The 16680-nt window shown below is 40.7% G+C and overlaps 1 protein-coding gene and 1 long non-coding RNA gene across 3 annotated transcripts in view; both read right to left on the bottom strand.

Moving 5' to 3' along the window:
* The window catches only part of LOC109416133 (uncharacterized), a 397844-nt gene that overhangs the window by 189917 nt on the left and 191247 nt on the right, over window positions 1–16680 (bottom strand). The gene's annotated exons all lie outside the window — the stretch shown is intronic.
* LOC134284913 (uncharacterized) lies at window positions 3287–4307 on the bottom strand. The gene is made up of 2 exons (XR_009996010.1): window positions 4164–4307; window positions 3287–4092 (listed from the first exon to the last, which is right to left on the bottom strand). It is a non-coding gene; the product is annotated as an uncharacterized LOC134284913 (long non-coding RNA).

The following is a 16680-nucleotide window of genomic DNA, read 5'->3' as shown; positions in this document are numbered from 1 at the left end:
TTTCTAGTGAAGTTCCTGGAGAGATTTCAGGAGGATCATCTAGAGAAATTTCTGAATGAAATTCAATAGTAATTTCTTAAACAATCCATGGAAGTTTTTTAATAAAACTTTCAAAAGCAAATCCATGTGAGAGCTTCTCAAAAGAGTTCCGGGGGAATTTTCTCAAGAAACCGATGGGGCAATTTTTGAGGGAATCTAGGTGGTTATGGAGTTCCCAAATTAATTTAAGGAATATTTTTTAAGAAACTTTGGAGAAAATTCTAAAGAAAACTGTGTATTTTCTGAAAGAATACCAGGAAAATACTGGGAAAACTTGCAATAAGAAGACACGAGATGTTGCTTATTGACAAATTGAGAGATGAAATTTGTGAACAACCGTTTCTTCCAAGAGATTTTAGTTTCTGGTCGAATTTCCTGGGAAGACACTGTATTCTTCCAATATGTTTTGATTGGATGATTTTTTTCGGAACACTTTGTTCTGAATATTTTTATACTTTAAATATCACACATGTTTGTCGAAGACAATAAATTCGTATCTCTTATATTTTCGTACTTAGAGCCAAAATTCTAAATTTGCAAAATTAATTAAACGCTTCAAACGAAAAATACCTTTTTCGGTTTTTCACTATTATAAGATAAAAATAAGATTTTTGGAACAAAACTTAAAGAATTGAATTCGGCTGGCGCCATTCTGAGATATTAAGTGTCAAAAATAAGTAATTTTTATAAGAAAACCATGAATAACTTTTTTAAATGAGGTTATACAGTAAGGACCCGATTTTGTCAGCCCCAAGTAGCATTTTGGGCTGACAAAATCGGGACATTTTTTAAAATCATTTTTTTATTCATGACAAATTGTCTGCTTTGGGTTCGTTCAAATATTATGTAACGGCAATGAGGAGAGGGGGTCCGGCGCTGTTATACGCTTCTTATAAAAAAATGCCAAATTTTGCGTTACGTAATATTTAAACGAATCTTTAAAAATCGAAAGGGTGTTAAGGACACAGAATAAAAAATGGTATTTGGTTAAGTTAACATTCAGTGCTTTAACAGCAGAACTATTAAATACAGAAGACAGTTGACACTGCTTAGCGCAGCTTAAACAATAACATCTAGCTTTAGCTGTCAACGAATGAAAATGAACCAACATCAGATTGACAAGCATAGACACTCATACTGCCCGAATTGGCTACGTTTTAACTGCCTTTGCACTGTAATTTCCAGAGCCTAATCACTAAAAAATCTCTGGAGAAATCGTTGAAAAAATGTTTGGGGAAATTCCCGGTGAAATAATCCGAGGAATTACGGAACGTAACCCTCAAGACATTCCCGAAGTAATCCCGTAAGTAGTTTGTGCAAAAACCTTTACAGGAGCTCCGGATAAATCTCTTAGATTACTTCTGGAAGAGTTCTTACTGCAATCTCCGTAGAAATCTCTAGAGGCATTCCTGGAGCATTTTCTAAAAAAATCTGAATTCTGAAAGAATCCCTATTGCAATCTTTGAAGAAATTTTCTTGAGAAATCCATGGAAGAATTCCTGAAAAACAGTACTGGGGGAATATCTGAAAAGCAAAAATTTCTTAAATGTACATCCGACGTAAACAAATTTGTTACATAAATTTCAATCCCATCTCACAGAACTTTACATTAAACAATTTCTTGTATGGAATGTTGAACGCCAGCTTCATACTGAGAGCAAGCTGTAAATTTTAAAACTGATGGAATAGTGTGTGCGATATGACTGGGTCCTTGATATGATGTAACATTTTTTTACTGTGTGGAGCAGTTTAAGAAGAACTCACAGCTGAAATGGGTTGTTAAATTCTAGCATGAATTTCAGAAGAATTTCCATCAAGATTTTCTAAAGGGATTTCAGATGCAATACCAAGAGATTTTCGTATAGGAATACCAAGAGGTAACCCTGGAAAAATCTCAAGAGGGACCCCCGGGGAATCCATAGAGGATGCCCAATTGGGAAATCTAACAGAGTAATCATAGTTAAATCTCTTGAGGAATTCCAATATGAGTAGTAACTGAAGACATTAATAAAGGAACATTTTAAGAAATTCCTAGAAGAATCCCTGAAGGTATCTTAAGAGGAATTCTTGACAAATCCATAGGAAAATCGCTAGATTTATTCATCAGTAGTTTAGCTCCAGGGTACGTTCTCTTCCAGTTGGGAAATTTGTGCCTTCCGTAGATTTATTCATGGACTATTGCACAGAGTACACACTTAATTCAGATTGCCGGGATATCAGCATTTTTTCATTCTTTTGCCGAGATTTGCACAGCCGAGTGATCAGCAAACAACAATTTTGCTGAGATCTCAGCAATTTTGACAGTTCATTGCTGAGCTTCGGCAATCGTTTTGCTGAGAGTCAGCTAACAAATGTCACTTTTTGCTGGGATATCAGCTGATAGTTTTACTGAGTAGACGGCTGTGCGCGTTTTTGCCGAGCCCGCAAATCTGTTTTGAGTGTGTAATTCATATAGTACTTATTTCAGAAATATCTATTGAATTCTCTGAATACATCACTAAAGGAGCTCCTGTAGAAATTACTGGATAAAGTCCTACAGCAATGCCAGCAAGAATTTCTGGAGAAATCTCAGTAGTATTTCCTGAAGGAATCCCTGGGGGTATTATAGGAAGAATGCATGAACAATTCTTAGGGAAATATATGAATGGTTCTTACAGCAATTTCCAGAAAAATTCTTGGAGAAACTCCAGCACTAGTTCCTGGACAATCAAATGGAATATGGAGTATGGAATAATCCCAGCAGCATATCTTGAAAGAATTGCTAGGAAAACCCTTGGATAAATCCACGTAGCAATTGTAGGAAGAATTAATGGAGAAATGCTTGGAGAAACCCCTGGATGGGATGCTAACATAAGGCTGAATTTCAAAAGGTTGAATGCACAAAAGGCTGAACACGAAAGGCTGAAAGTAACATAAGGCTGAATGCACAAAAGGCTGAAATTGCAAAAATGCAGGAAATGAGTTATAATACTTCTTTTTCTGGCGTAACGTCCTAACTGAGACAAAGCCTGCTTTCATCTTCTATCGGCATTTCAACAGATTATTAATTGAGAGCCTTCTCTGCCAATGACCACTTTGCATTTGTATATCGTGTGACAGGCAGGAAGTTACTTTATGCCCGCGGTTGTCAAGGAATTTTCCATTACAAAAAGATCGGCTACATTTTTTTTTTTCTGGAGTAGGGAAAAGCCCGTGGGAGTGAAGTTCCTGTTACAATTCGGACCTCTTCTCCCATAGGCATAAAACCTACTCTTCTTTTCATATATTTCAAAAAAGTACAAAGTATTTACACTTCCAGTGAGAAGTTATTCTCTTTAAAGGAAGTGTAATTAAATTAATTAACAGAAAATTTACAACTTATTGGCTAATATTAGTATATCACGTACAATAATCGCTTTAATTCATCATGGATTTGGTTAGTAAGCATTCCTAGATCAATAGCGGCAGCTTAGCATCACATCGGAAAAACTTTGTATACAGGAGGTCACGGCGCAGTCACAATGAAATTGTCGTAGAAACGTTGACCAGACGCAGACCAGGACATCAGTTCCAATAAAGCCTCAGTAACAACTGGTATCAATGTGACGGAATGCTGTTGATGTTAGCTGATTTGGTAGCACGGATTTATCGCGCTCGTTATCCTGGACCTCGAAACATTTGAATGATGGGGTTGGTGTAGACAGAAGGTGGGAGGGCTGTAATTGTAAACGAACTTAAACGGGCGCAGTATCACTGGCTTCGGCCAGACATATACTAATCATGTTACCTGGAAGATAACTGATGCTACCAGCTGACCGAGTCACCAGGTACGGGAGATCGCAGGAATCGGTGATGTTCAAAACTTGAACGGCCGCGAATCGAGTGTTGCGGTTGTTGGATGCAGGGGTGGCAGGACTGTAATTGTCGACGGACTGGAAGATACCTGAGGCTACTAGCTGACCGAGTCACCAGGTACGGGAAGTCGCAGGAATCGCTGATCGGTGATGTTCGAGGCCCGAAACATGAACGGCCGCGAGTCGTGTGTTGCGGTTGTTGGATGCAAAGGTGGCAGGGCTGTAATTTTCGACGGACTTGAACGAGGGCAGTATCACTGGCTTCGGCCAGACGTATACTAATCATGTTACCTGGAAGATAACTGACGCTACTAGCTGACCGAGTCACCAGGTACGGAAAATCGCAGGAATCGGTGATGTTCGAAACTTGAACGGCCGCGAATCGAGTGTTGCGGTTGTTGGATGCAAGGGTGGCAGGACTGGAAGATAACTGATGCTACCAGCATCAGCAACATTTATGAGTCCTAGTCTTAATATGTGCTTAGTGAAGAGGCTAATGATGCATACCAGCTAACACAAAAAATGACTGATGGTATTTCAATTGGAGATTTTCCCTTCTTTGAGCATGAGCTATTCTTTCGAGTCATGCTGTTATAGAGATTGGTTGCCATTACAGCTGCCAACAATGTGATCAGTGAGTTTTCCTTCTTTTAAATATATGCTATTCTTTGGAGAAATACTGTCATAGTTACGTAGGCGACCAATAATGAATAGTTAAGCGCGGAAAAACAGTCGTAACGCTTTCCGATTTCGAACATAGTAACGGAAGCATGTTCGTCCAATGAAACATCAACCAATGAGCGGTAGTGTGCGTCAAATGTCAAACTCAAGTAAAACCAATACAAGTGTCAGGACTGAGTGGTCGGCCAACTAGCAAATTTTCAAAAAAGATAATAATATCAGTGTACGATATGAATAATTAGAGTGTTATGTCTGTTTTTCTGTGATGTTAGTGTTGCCTTTAGGCTCGCATGACTGCCTTTAGGCTCGCCGTTTGAAAACTAGTCGAATCATTATTTCAGCCTTATGTTATTTCAGCCTTCTGACATTTTCAGCCTTTTGTGATTCAGCCTTTCGTAATTCAACCTTTTGTTATTTCAGCCTTTCGTGTTTCAGCCTTACGTATACCCCCTGGATACATCGCTGTAGGAGTTCATATGAACATTTTTGGAAAATGTCCTGCAGGAATATCAGCAAAAATTTGGGAGGAATCCTAGCAGGAGTTCCTGAACAAATCTCAAGAAAAACTACTGGAGAAATCGCAGAGGGAATGCCTGGAAAAATCTTAAAGAGACACATCTGAATGAATCGTTATAAAATCCCTGAAAGAATTCCTTTAAAAACTTCCGGCGGGATTCTTGGAGAAACACTAGCAAAAATGCTTACAAAAAACCAAGCAAAAATTCTTGAAGTAATCGCAGCAAGAATTTCTGGGAGAATCCCACATCGAATTTCTTAAGGGTTTCTAATGGACAAATCTGTGGAAGAATTCCAACAGCATTTTTTAAAGAAATCCAAGCAGGAAATCTACAACACAAATCTCATAATAAATAGCTGGAGCACTCCTAACATGTGAACCTGTAGGAATCCCAGAAATGCCGGGAAGAAGAAGAAGCCCAGAATCCGTTAGCCCAGAATCCGTTTCATAATTGACATTTTGTTAACTACCTTGTGTATAAAATATCTTCATGACTACCACACGATAAACATATGCAAAATAAACATTGGCTGTGAAGGATTTCATTTCAAAATTGGGAAAGTTCTCATAAAATAGCAAGCTGAGGACCAGGCTGTGTCCCAGTTGGAACGTTACGCCAAGATGAGAGAGAGCTGGAATCTTTTAGCAATTTAAAACAGTTTTGTTTTAAAACATTGGCTAGGGTTGGGTGCTAAAATGGCATAAATGTGTTAGTTTGCAAAAAAAAAAAATTGGCCGTTTTCATAAGTTACACGAGTTTTGCAGTGTTAAGAAAAAAAGTTGCATATTAAATGCACTAAAACTGCTTGGAACAATGTTTTTTTTTCAAAAAATCGATGTATTAAATATCATAAAAAAAACTTTTTTTTTAGGTGTCATCCTAGTTTTTTTTTTAATAATATCTCTGAAACCATATGAGATAGCAATATGGTTTCTTCGTCAAAGTTAGCCTGAATTAAGTGTTTCTCAACTTTGTAGAACAATTTGTTGTGCTTAACAATGAAAAGTTGACATTTTGATCTTGTGAACCATTTGGACCACCCTTTTTTCACATTATTGAAAAACATGTTCAAAAATATGAAGAAAATTACGGCCCACGGACCATTGTGCACTGTATTGCGCGCAATATACTGGAGTATGGCGCGCTGGTACGGGCGCCCTACCATGCTGTTCAGTGCAATTGGATAGAGCGAATCCAGCGGAACTTCCTGCGCTTTGCATTAGTACACCTGCCGACCTCACCGAATAAAAGGATACTACTACAACGCCTTTTCATTTTCGACATTTTGCAAAACAACATCGACTGTTCAGTTCTGCTTGGCAAAATTCAGTTCGACGCCCCTTTCCGATCAACGAAACGAGCTGATTTTTTTAGCTTACCGAAGCATCGCACTCTATATGGACAGAATAACCCCTTTGATGCTTGCTGTAGTCGGATCAACGAAGTAAGGGGCTGTCCATTATTTACGTAAGGGAATTTTTCCGATTTTTCGACACCCCCTCCCCCCCTTGTAAGATTTTTTGTATAAGAAACCAACAATTTTTTGTATGGCGCGTAAGATTTCTAAAACCCCCCTCCCCCCATAAACCCTTACGTAATTAATGGACAGCCCCTAATTGTCAATTTTGATTTTTGTATGTCGAGGATCCAGCTGCTCAAAAGCAATAAGTCATTTGGTAAGGATGGTATCAGACATGAACTCTTCAAGACGGGCCCGGAAAAGTTGGCCACCTGCCTACACCGGCTAATAGTCTGGATCTGGGAAACCGAACAGCTACCGGAGGAGTGGAAGGAAGAGGTCATTTGCCCCATCTACAAGAAAGGTGACAAGTTGGAATGCGAGAACTTCCGAGTGATCACAATTCTGAATGCCATCAACATCCCAGATATCCCATATCATCCTTCAAGTTAATGAGTTTGTGGGAAGTTATAAAACTGGCTTCGTTGACGGCCGCTCGACAACGGATCAAATCATCATCAGGTCCCAAGGTGTTCATTGACTTCAAGGTGGCGTGCGACAGTATCGCCCGCAGAGAGCTATGAACGAAAACGGCTTCTCCGGGAAGCTCATTAGATTGCTCAAAGCGACGATAGACGGTGTAAGAAACTGCGTAAGGTTTCGGGCAATCTGTCGAGTTCGTTTGAATCTCACCGGGGACTGCGACTCTCATGTCTGCTATTCAACAACGCCATGGAAGGTGTTACGTGACGAGCCAGGCTTAACAGCCGAGGCACCATTTTCACGAAATACGACAAATTTGTCTGTTTTACACAAGACATGGATATTCGTGCTAGAACATGTGGAACGGTGGCAGAGCTATACACCCGCCTTAAACGCAGCAAAGGTAGGACTTTCGGTGAATGCGTCGAAAACGAAGTACATGCTGGCAGGTGGAACCACGAACGACAAAAGCAAGGCTAGACAGCAGTCTTACGATGGACGTAATTTTGATTGGATTATGCTCGAGGAGGACATGCAAGCACTCGAAGCGTTCGAGCCGCGGGTGCTTAGGACTATCTTTGGTGGTGTACAGGAGAACGGTGTATGACGACGAAGAATGAATCACGAGCTCGCAGCACTCTACGGTGAACCTAGCATCCAGGAGGTAGTAAAAGCTGGAAGGATACGATGTGCGGGGCATGCTGTGAGAATGTCGGAAAACAACCCTGCAAAGCTGGTGTTCGCATGTGATCCGGATGGTACAAGAAGACCTGGAGGGCAAGGTGGGCGGACAAGGTATAGAACGATCTGGCAAGTGTGGGACGCGGCCGAGGATGAAGGACTTCAGCCACGAATCGACTGTTGTGGCGAACAATTGTTGATTCAGTGATAGTATGATTGTAATGTTATGCTAAATAAACGATTGAATGAAATGAATGAATGTTTAGAAATAATATTAGCTAGTAAGTTTTATCCTATCTGTACGATAAAATCGAAGACAAGCATAAACATAGATGTAAATAAATAAAAAGTTGAGTTTTTAACCCTTATCATTTCGGCTTCACGTGAACTAACAAGATTTCATTCAGATTAACCGTGCTACAAATGAAGCATTCATTAAATTCCCTAACAAGAATCATCATCATCATCATCGTCGTCACCATCACTACATATTGGTGTACCTCACGATCAAAAGCAAACGTGGTGTTACCATCTGATATAGGTACCAAAGCAACAACATCTATAGACCCCCAGCCCTCTCCATCGCTTGAAGTCAAAGTTCAAACAACGTTCACACCTTGCTGAAGCGAGCGCCAACGTTTGATGGGGTCCTTTCATCAGCCTGCTCCTCCTCCTGGCAGCAGCGGCGGGCGCGGTGGGAAATGTTCGGCAGGTACCTGCTACTTGTACCGATTCCTCATTCCCCGTACGAAACTCGCGAACGAGGTCATTCAAAAACATCGCGAGACGACAAGAGACGAGGAGGGACGGCCATGTGATTCCCGGGAACTGATGCTGCTGCTGCTGCTTTTACGAGAAAGTTCGAGCATTTTCGCGCCCTAGCGCTACACCGGGAGCTACTTTCGGCGGCGCTGCAACGTGGCGCGGACTGGCTGTCATTCGTCCGTTAATTGTGTAATTAAATTTTCAGAAAGGATCTGCTCCCTCGACGCTGGCTGCCGCCGGGTGGTTCCGTTCGGTAATCGTTGGGAACCAAGAAGGAAATGGAATAGTGCACAGTAGGAAAAACTTTATTACTTTCAATACATACTAATCTCCAGCAGCGTTTAGAAGGAGAAAACAAAATCCATAAACTTTGTTACAAAACTAAAATTGAAGAATTAAGGATGGTTCTCAGTACATACCTTGTTTTAACTATGTGAGCTGTAAATTACTAACTTTCATCCTATTTTTGATAAGCTAACGTTTTGATAAGATAACTTTTATTGAATGAGTAACATGGTTCAGAAAAAAGAGCATGCCTCTCCATCTCAGTGGAAGATAGTTTCAAACATCACGATTGTTAGAACAAAAGTAGATTTTGAAAATGCTTACGAATCAATATTATTCAGCAATATCACCGAATATTTTTAACTGTGAGCTTCCGAGGACTCAGAATGGAAACGATGGTGCTGCTGGGGGATTTTGGTTAATTCGTTTTGTTTTTGTACATCAGCACAGCCAGTGCGGTCGCTATTCGCTGGAGCATGGTCTTTGAGGATATCGTGTTCGCCGTTCGTTTCTTTCGTTTAGGTGCCTGATTTTTTGAACCAACACTTTTTCAGAAAAAAAAAATTACCGGGATTTGTCGGGAAGAAGTGGTGCTACTTTCGTACAAAGCTGCCATTTTAGCTGCTGCAAGTCGAATGAAGCGAGGGTAGCGAGCTTTCTTTTCAGTGTTAATAATTTACGACACGATGATACTGTTGTGGCACTTAAATCAGGTGCAGATTTAGGAGAAAAAAGGTAGTTAAAGATGTTTCCTGCAAAAGGCTGGTATGTAGGTGGCTACCGAGCCATCATAAAAAAGGAGATGATATAACTATGCCTTGTTTTCTTCTCAGCTAGTCGCGAAAACTGTTCCGGATATTTTTGAAAATTGAGATGACAAAGCACGTGGTTCCTACCTGCCATGAATGTTTAAAAGCATATTTCGGCAAACTGCCTTTCCTTTTGGAAAACGCAATCTTTGAGATAATGGGTTGGATCGAAAGCGCTAACCTGGTAAAGACTAACCTGAATCAGATTTCGCTGTAAGCATCCTCCTCCATTTGACGCAAGAAATGATCCTAGAGATTGTATTAGGGTTGGCAATCAACAGCTTCGTCGCTTACCAACGAAAAAAAAAACTAAAAAAGTTCATCAGTAAATACAACTTCGTCACTTGCATTATCATCAGCGACCGACAAAGAAAGCATGACGCGATTAAACCAAAAATAAAACAGGAAGTAACAGTTGTTGTCAATATATTTTGCTTTTTTTTGTTTTTCGTCGTTTATCGGTGACGAAACAGATGGTTACCAACCCTGCTTAAAATCACAAAAAAAAACTAGATCAAAACCAATGTTAACCCTATGACGATTCTCGGAACATAATCCAATCATGAAATTCTATTCCTTTTTCAAATACTGTGCACTGGTGATTCGATTTGGCCTACCCCCGATTTTGTCAGCATTTAATAAACAAAATAGTCAAAGGAGTGTTTTATTCACCACTAGCTGTTCCCGAGCAGAAAACAATAGCAACTGAATAACACATCAAGGTATTACTCCTCAATACAATCATACCTGGATATGTCCTTCATTAGGTGGTCATAAGAGGCAAAATAACAAAAACGAATACCATAATTATGTATGAATAACACCTAGAAAATAACAAGTAATGTTATTGCAATAATTATTGCATACCTAAAACTTTATGTGGTGTATTTGTTATCCAAAACCTAATGAATAACAAAGCAATAACATTTCTTGTTATTAAATTGCGCATTTGTTCGACAGCTGCATGATGTAATAGCAAAACATGTTCTTCAGTTTTTTCACTGCTACATCAACAAACACCACATCAATACCAAAGTCTGCTCAAATACCTTCAATTGTTATTGTGATGTTCTCATAACATTTTTTAGAAGAGCATAATAATAACATTTTTAGGTATTAGAGCACAGGTTGTTCTTTGAATGGTATGTGTAAGGTATTTCCTTCTGCTCGGGTTCCGCCGAACGTCTGTATAGTTATGGTAGCACCCCGTTCCAGACACCGGAGAGGTCTTACACCAAGCAAAGAACTTTCCCCGGCCCCAAAAGTACCCATATACTAAATTTCACGCCAATCGGTTCAGTAGTTTCCGAACCCATAAGAGTCAGATAGACAGACAGACAAACGTACAGAAATTCATTTTTATATAGGGTGACGAAGGGTATTCTCGGCAGGTTTGTTCCCTTTGTCATGGGGGGTTTTTGTGGGCCAAATTGCCTGAAATTTGGCCATATAAGTCAGCTTGGTTGGGAAGGATTTGAGGCCAACTCTGAATTCAACAGGTTTCAAAAAACCTGAAGAGAACAAAACTGCCGAAAATACGTAAATTCCTCTGTATAGATTGATTCAGTTGATTACTTTCAGTCGTCGTAAAGAACAAAATTTCTCACAACTTTTGAAAACGGCTAATCCTATCAAACCTTTTGATCCAATATCGTTTCACGGGCTTCGTGGCCGTGCGGCTAGAGGCGTCAGTCATCTAGGCGTTTTTAAGCCTTGGAGTGTGAGTTCGATTCCCACTCTAGTCGGGGAAAACTATTCGTCAAACGGAAGATATTGCTGGGATTGCTCCAGGAATTTATGCTGTTGTGTAGATGTCGTTCTTGGATTGCATCGGAAATTGCACCCAGATTTTTTCCAGGAATTTCTCGAAAATTTCTTCCAGTGGTTCCTTTTGAGGATTGTACCATACATTCCTCTAGGGAATTCATAGAATTTCTTTTACTAGAATTTCTTTTGGAAACCCTTGAAGAATTCATGACGGGAATCTTCTCCAGAAATTTTTGCTTTAATTCTCCCAAGAATTTTTCTTGGTGTTCGAGGAATTCTTTCGGGACGTCCTCCAGGAATTCTTCCTAGGATTTCCATAACAATTCTTTTAGATATGACCCTGGGATTTTTTTTTTGTGGTACCTCTAGAAGTTTCTCAAAAACTCCTGCCAGGATTCCTCCAGCCAGCAATTCTTGGTGGTGTTCTCGCAGGACTTTTTACAGGAATCTATTCAGAAAAGGTATCCTATGAATTATGAAGGGATTTTAGATTTTTCTATTCCATGAATTCCTTTTAGGACTCCTCCAGAAATTCCACCGAGGATTTATCCAGGTATTTCTCCGAGGATATCTCCAGGGTTAAATTTCTTGATGGGTGCCTTCAGTTATGAATGGTATACTGCCGTTCTACGCCCCATTGTCCCATGTTATGGCGTAAAACGGCAGTATATATCAGACTATGAGCATCTCTCCTAGCGGTAAGCTCCATAGCGTATAAGAAACCAATAACGTATTATTCTCGATTTTCTTGAGCACCAAACGCAATTATCCTTGATTTTAATCTGAGTTTTTCCTTAAGTGCACCGAATAAACATCAGATTTACAAGAACTGGCTGCGTGCCGAAATTAAATGACTCACATGCTACGCACTTATGTTGAGAAACGTCAAACAGTAGGTAAAAAAGGAAAAAAATGAGCAGCTGAAGTCTGCGGTGTCGAAAATCTCCCAGCTGCAGCGGGCGCAGCACGTATTTCCTATAATGGATCCGCACCGCAGAAAACAATCAGGGATTACATGGATTTGCCTCTGAAACGGAGGTTCGGTAGTTTAAAATGGAAATTCTTTGAGAAAATCACCAGTAACTCGTTTGGATGTACCCTTGGAAATACCACTACAATTCCTCCAGGAATTATATCAAATATTTCTACGAGATTTTCTTTCGGGATTTTTCCATCAAGTCCTACAGGGATTTCCGCAAAATTTCTTTGAGAACCTCTATACATTATTTCAGGAGTTGTTCTAGACATTTCGTTGGCGAGGCTTTAAGGAAGTATCCCAGAGATGCCTTTGAAATTGTATTGGTCATTTTACCACAAATTCCCAAGGATTTGAAGTTTCCTTTCAGGAGTTCTCCAAGGGATTTCCCCGAGAATTCCCCCAGAAATTGCTTCGGGAATTTTCTGAGGTATTTCTCCTGGATTCACTCTGGGATACCCCAAAGATTCCCCTGGGAATTTTCCCAGGAATTTCTCCGGGAATTTCCCCAAAACCTCCTATGGGGATTCCTCGCAGAAATCCTCCGCATATTTCCCCTGGGATTCCAGCAGCAATTCCCCCATGGATTTCTCCGGAAATTTGCCCAAGGATTCCTCTGGGCACTTCCCCATTCCGTCGGAAAATCCCCTCCTGATTCCTTTGTGAAATCCCGGGAATTTTACTGGGAGTCCAGACAGAATCCGAAATTGGTGCGAAAGTAACCAGCAAGAACACGAGTGTAAGAGGTAAAACAAAACCCAATATAAGTGAACCGGTAGATTTGAAAAGTGCGCCAACGATCTAACTCAACCACTGAATGGATGAATTGCGACTATGTTCAACACATTCTAACTCACGATTGAATGGAGTGATTATCTATCCTTCGAAAAAGACTCAATACATGTAGCCAAAACGTCAGGTGTAGAGCATAAATCTGTTTATGATTACGCGAAGACTAGAAGCCGAAAATCCCCGTAACATAACCACAATCACAGTCGATTCCCATACTTCGTCCTCCGAGAATTTCAGTTCTCTGGGAATTCTTCCTCCAGGGATTCCTGCGGGGATTCCCCCCAGTGGTTCCTCCAGGAATTCTCCCAGAGATTCGTCCCAAAATCTCCCCAGGGATTCCTCTGGGAATTTTTCCAGGAATTTCTCCGGGAATTTCTCCAGGGATTCCTCCGGAAATCCGGGACTTCCGATAGGGATTTTACCGGGATTTTTTCTTGGAATTTCTCCGGGGATTCCTCTGGGAATTCCCTCAGAGATTCCTCCAGGAATTCTCCAAGGGATTCCTCCGGGATTTCCCCTAAGGATTTCCCGGGAGGCTAGCTCAACATGATCCACCGAAGATATAAAAAATAGGAAAGTGCTTCTGGAGGAATACCAGGAAGAATTCCACATGCTGTCAATCACTTTTTTTCGGTTAAAACTTATGCTGGCAAGTATTTAAATTTAATCTGGATTTTTGCAAATCGGGATTAAATCTCGTGTTAACTGGGTTGGTGCGCATGACCACCAATGTGTTTAAAGTTTTGTTCCTCAATATGATTCAGGTTACCTTGCTGATGAGATCCTCAAACGCCATCAGATGAGCTCGCATGGAATTCCCTTCTTCCGGCTTCAACGCTTCGTCAAACTTCATTCTCTCTGCTTCAGCCACCGGAAGGATTTCCGTAAGAGTCTTCAACACAACAGCAGAATCCAAGAACATCCGCCCTCTGTTGCTCTGGTTCTGGATTTCTGATCCACCAACGAATTGTGCAACCAAACCAAGAAATCTTACTGGATACCCCACTACACATACTTTATACCAAGCTGATACAAACCAGGTCGCGTCTAAAAATAACTTTCGCTTATGCTTTAGGAATGACGCGCTTAGCTATAGTTTGACATTCACAATACGCGCGACGTGAGACGAGACATAACACTTATAGTTCTTACAATCGTCAAGATATTAAAATTAACCTTTCGTCGACCAGTTTCGGGCGCGATGCCGCCCATCAACAGGACAATGTATTTCCTGGACGAACTTCTAAAGGCATCCCTGGAGAATTTCCCGAAGAAATTCCTCTAAAAATTTCGGGATTAAATCCTAGAGGAATTTCTGGAGAAATCCCCAGAGGAATTCTTGGATGAATATCCAAAAAATCGTCCAGGAATGCGGGGTGGAATCCCAGGAGAAATCTCTGGTGAAACTTTTGGAAGAATTCTTGGAGGAAGCACTGAATGAATACGTGAAAAAATCCTTAGAGGAATTTCGGTAGGAAACCCTGAAGAAATTTTTGAGGACTAATCCCTGGGAAATTCCAGGAGGAATCTCTTGAAGAATTTCCACAGAATTTTTTGGAAGAACTCTTGTGAGAATACCTGAAGGGATTACTGCAGGAATTTATGAAGAAACCCCTGGTGGACACCCCTGAGTGATTCCTGAAGCAATTTTTGGAGGAATTCTTGGATGAGTTCCTGGCAGAATTCTTAAAGGAGTTCCCGATGAAGCCCCTGGATGAATCCCTGTATGAAATCATGAAGAAATTCCTGGAGGTATTTCTGTAGAAACTGCTGGAAGAGCTTTTGCTACATACCCTATTTGGTATGGGATTATTGGATGAGATATGCTGTAGCGTGCATAAAAACACTTTATGCCCAAGGAAGTCAAATAAATGTCCATTACAAAACTACCCCTAATGCATCTTGAGAATCAAACTCAGACACCCTGCTAAATAACTGCTCGCTTATTGGCTGACCAGTTTAGGCACCTAATGTTTTGCTTTGTGTTGATCGAATGCTCGACTTGTTCTACCAAACATTTATCAATTGATATGGTACTTTAATGATGCTTTCAAGAAACTTCACTTATCAATCATTCACGTTTCAAGGCCACAAGTAAGGTTTACTGAACGCACAATCGAACCACATTTGGTCATCCCCCAGACCACAAATACAATATATTACCGAACTAATGTTACTCCTCGCAGTTTCCCATTCACATATCGCCCATTACTTACGTACATAGTAGGTATAGCTCGAGTCTCCTTATGGAGCAGCAGCAGCACACTCAATGCCATTTATCTCTTTTATTCCGCCCGCACATCCATAAACCAGAGCCGATGAACACAACCGAATCCGAAACCGAACCAAGACGACCATAGAACCAATATCTTGCCAAGAGATATGTACAATACCGCCCGCCACTCTTATTGTGTATCCCCACCCGGGGACCGATTCACCAGAAAGCACACACTTCCTTTTCGTTGCTGAAAGAAGCTGCTTGCCTGCCCGGACTGATCCATTCAGGTCCACTACAAAGCTCCTCGTGCGTTGCCTGTGCTGCCACGTGTGCGGACAACCCGAATTGTAAGATGTGCTGAACCTAATTTCCTAGTAGAATTTCGAGAAAAAATCCCGGAGAGAATCTAAGAGGAATGACTTAAGGAAGTTCCAGTTTAATTCCTGAAGGAATTCCTAGAGGAATTTTTCGAAGAAGATCCAGCAGTTTCCTAAAAGAATTCTAAAAGGGATTCCTGGGGAAATTCCTTGAGCATTCCTAAAGGAAAACTTAGAGAAATTCTTAAAGGAATTCCTGGAGGAATTCCTGAAGAAATTCCTAGAGGAATTCCTGGAGAAATTCCTAGAGGAATTCCTGGAGAAATTCCTAGAAGAATTCCTGGAGGAATTCCTAGAGGGATTCCTGGAGGAATTCCTAGAGGAATTCCAAGAGGAATTCCTAGAGGAATTTCAAGAGGAATTCCTAGAGGAATTCCTAGAGGAATTCCTAGAGGAATTACTAGAGGAATTCCTAGAGGAATTCTTACACGAATTCCTAGACGAATTTCATGAAGAATTCATAGAGAAATTCCTAGAGGAATTCCTGGAGGAATTCCTGGAGGTTGTTTTGAAAGAATTCCTATAGGAATTCCTGGAGGGATTCTTTGGGGAGTTCCTGAAGGAATTCCTAGAGGAATTCCTGGAGGAATTCTTAGAGGAATTCATAGAGGAATTCCTGGAAAAATTCCTAGAGGAATTCCAAGAGGAATTCCTAGAGGAATTTTAAGAGGAATTCCTAGACAAATTTCTAGAAGAATTCCCAGAGAAATTCCTAGAGGAATTCCTAGAGGAATTCCTTGAGGGATTCCTAGAGGAATTCCAAGAGGAATTCCTAGACGAATTTCATGAAGAATTCCTAGAGAAAATCCTAGAGGAATTCCTGGAGGAATTCCTGGAGGATGTTTTGGAGGAATTCCTACAGGAATTTCTGGAGGGATTCTTTGGGAAGTTCCTGAAGGAATTCCTAGAGGAATTACTGGAGGAATTCCTTGAGGAATACATAGAGGAATTCCTGGAGAAAATCCTAGACGAATTCCAAGAGGAATTCCTAGAGGAA

This window comes from Aedes albopictus, chromosome 1 (genome assembly GCF_035046485.1).
Source record: "Aedes albopictus strain Foshan chromosome 1, AalbF5, whole genome shotgun sequence".
Classification (NCBI taxonomy): Eukaryota; Metazoa; Arthropoda; class Insecta; order Diptera; family Culicidae; genus Aedes; species Aedes albopictus.
The sequence above is the reverse complement of the archived record's forward strand: the minus strand, read 5'-3'. Positions and strand labels throughout refer to the sequence as shown.